At 40.1% G+C, this 2496-nt stretch overlaps 1 pseudogene; it reads left to right on the top strand.

Moving 5' to 3' along the window:
- The first annotated feature begins 2154 nt into the window (after positions 1-2154).
- Positions 2155-2496, top strand: part of LOC101659741 — a 2071-nt pseudogene continuing 1729 nt past the window's right edge.

The raw sequence follows: 2496 nt of genomic DNA, 5'->3' as shown, positions 1-2496 counted from the left end.
TGTAAGCACCATCAAGTCAGTTCCTATTCAAAGCAACCCGATGTCCAACAGAATGAGGCAGCGTCTGGTCCTGCGCCATCCCCACAATGCTTTCGTCTGAGCCGATTGAAGCCCCCACATCAATCCATATCATCAAGGGTCTTGCTCTTTTTTGCTGCCCTTCTGCTTTCCCAAGCATGATGCCCTTTTCCAAGAATGGGTCTTTCCTGGTGACATGCCCTAAGTACTTACGGTGGAGTCGCATCGTAATCCTCCTTTCCATGGAGGAACCTGGCTGCATTTCTTCCAAGGCAGATCTGTTTGTTGGGACTTTCAGTATCTCCTCACCAACACCATCATTTAAATCCATTTATTCTTCTTCCATCTTCCGTATTCAACGTCACACTTTCACATGCAGACGAAGTGATTGGAAATACCCTGGCTTGGGTCAGGTTCACCTTAGTCCTCAAAGTGACATCCTGGCTTTTCAGCCAATCATGTGCAGCAGATGTACTCAATGGAACACGTCATTTTGGTCTCTTGACTGCAGCTGCTATGAGCATTGATTGTGGATCCAAACACGGCAAAATTCGTCACTTCAATCTTATTTGAAGACAGATATCTTTTTCCCCTCCTTCTGGAAGCCCATAGTATATTCAGTATTCTTCGCCAACACCACAAATCAAATGCATCAACTCTTTTTTGGTTTTCCTTATTCATTGTCTGGCGTATACACATTGGAATTAAAAATGACCCTAAATGGTCATTTGGATTCATAGAGGAAAAAGAGGGGAGAGCCAAATTTTTTTTAAATAACTGAGAACTGAAAAATGTTTTTCATTTATTTTTTAACATAATATGTAAACTATATATTTGGGTCCTCCTTTATTCTCTTTGCTTCTTTGTGTCTGTGTTGTTTATGCATGTATCTGTGCATGTGTATGTTGAATGTTTTCATGTAAAAGTTCTGGGGAAATGAGGCATTTGTCACCGACAAAAGAGACAAACATAAAAATTTTCATCAGTACACATTTACAGGTGACCAATACTAACAAATCTGTTGTAGCATATATTATCTTGAAATTCTCTTGCTAAAAGGCTCATTTTTCTCCATTAGAAAACTTTCCCCATTATTTTCCAGTAACTGTTTTGTACCTACCCCTCTCTTACCTTCACTTTGTCATTTACATGCTTTTATCCCTTACTACTACATACAAATAGCACAGTGTTTAAAAGACTCAACCTCAAATTTGTTAAGTTGGTAGTTTAACTTGAAGTAGCCTCTTAGTGCCAAAGTCTGCATAACTTCTCTGGGGCCAGTGCCATTCGATATGATGAAGACTTTTTACTTTTGACAGCTCTGCTGTGGTGTCTTCCACCAACTGGCCTTGTGTGTCTCCTTTTGTTTTGTGTTGGTTTTAACACCTGAACACTCAGGCTCAAGTGATAAGTGATCTTCCAAAATCTGAAAACCAAGTTACCCTTGTTAGGCTTCTCTTTAGATCTACTCATACTACATAACTCACATGTGCTCATGTGAAAGGATATTAAGCAACCCACCCCAAAGCTCTACTTTTGCCCATCTGTTAAATGGGAGACTAGTACAGCTCACAAAGAAGAAATTTTAAATGCATATGAACCACCTCTTCAGCGGGTGAAAAATGAGGATTTTTTTTGCTCCAGCAGAGATGGACAGTTTCAGAAAGTCTGTATAGAGTCACTGTCAGTAAAAATCAACTCAATAGCAGTGGGTTACACTACCCTAGTCACCACCAGAATTATTGTACTGCTTTAATTCTGTTACATTTTGGAAACATGGATACTACAAGTTATGAAAGAAAAATCTCATTGATGGTATGTTCCTATTGTAACTGCAGGTAGTATAAGTTATTTAAAATACCAGCATCCTCTGAAAAGGAGCGCATTAGAAGCTCCTGGATAGAGGGGAGAAAAATGTAGAACAAAACTCAGTGTCATAAAAGAGACCAGTATAGGAGAGAGACAGGTGGGAGCCCCAAGACTATGGACCCCAGTCACCCTTAAGGCCATGAACGGAATCCACTCCTGTGAGAGATTAATCAGCCATTAAGATAAAAGGGGCAGAATTCACGAAAGCCTCCCTTGCCCTCTGCCCCTGGATTATCTCAGTTCTGCTCTGTCACTGCCATCGCCACCATGGTCAAAGCTGATAGTGCACTGATTTGACTAGTTGTTATGCACCACAACCTAATTCTGAACGTGAATGACCATGGCTTTGTGGTCTATGCCTTTAATAGGACAATCTCCCTCCCCTCCGCTGTTTTATTGGGAGCTCTTACAGATAACAATCCATAGTTCAATTAGATCAAGCATGATTGTACAATCGCTGCCACCATCATTTTCAAAACATTTTTTTCATCTTGCACTCTTTGATATCAGCTCCCCTTTATCCCTGCCTTCCCCAACCCTACCCCCCAGGAACCCTTGTTATAATACTAAATATTAAATTAAATATTATATTAAATACTATTGTTGTTA

Source organism: Echinops telfairi, unplaced genomic scaffold (assembly GCF_000313985.2).
Source record: "Echinops telfairi isolate 266 unplaced genomic scaffold, ASM31398v2 ScPeMD7_5;HRSCAF=22, whole genome shotgun sequence".
Taxonomy (NCBI): Eukaryota; Metazoa; Chordata; class Mammalia; order Afrosoricida; family Tenrecidae; genus Echinops; species Echinops telfairi.
The sequence above is the reverse complement of the archived record's forward strand: the minus strand, read 5'-3'. Positions and strand labels throughout refer to the sequence as shown.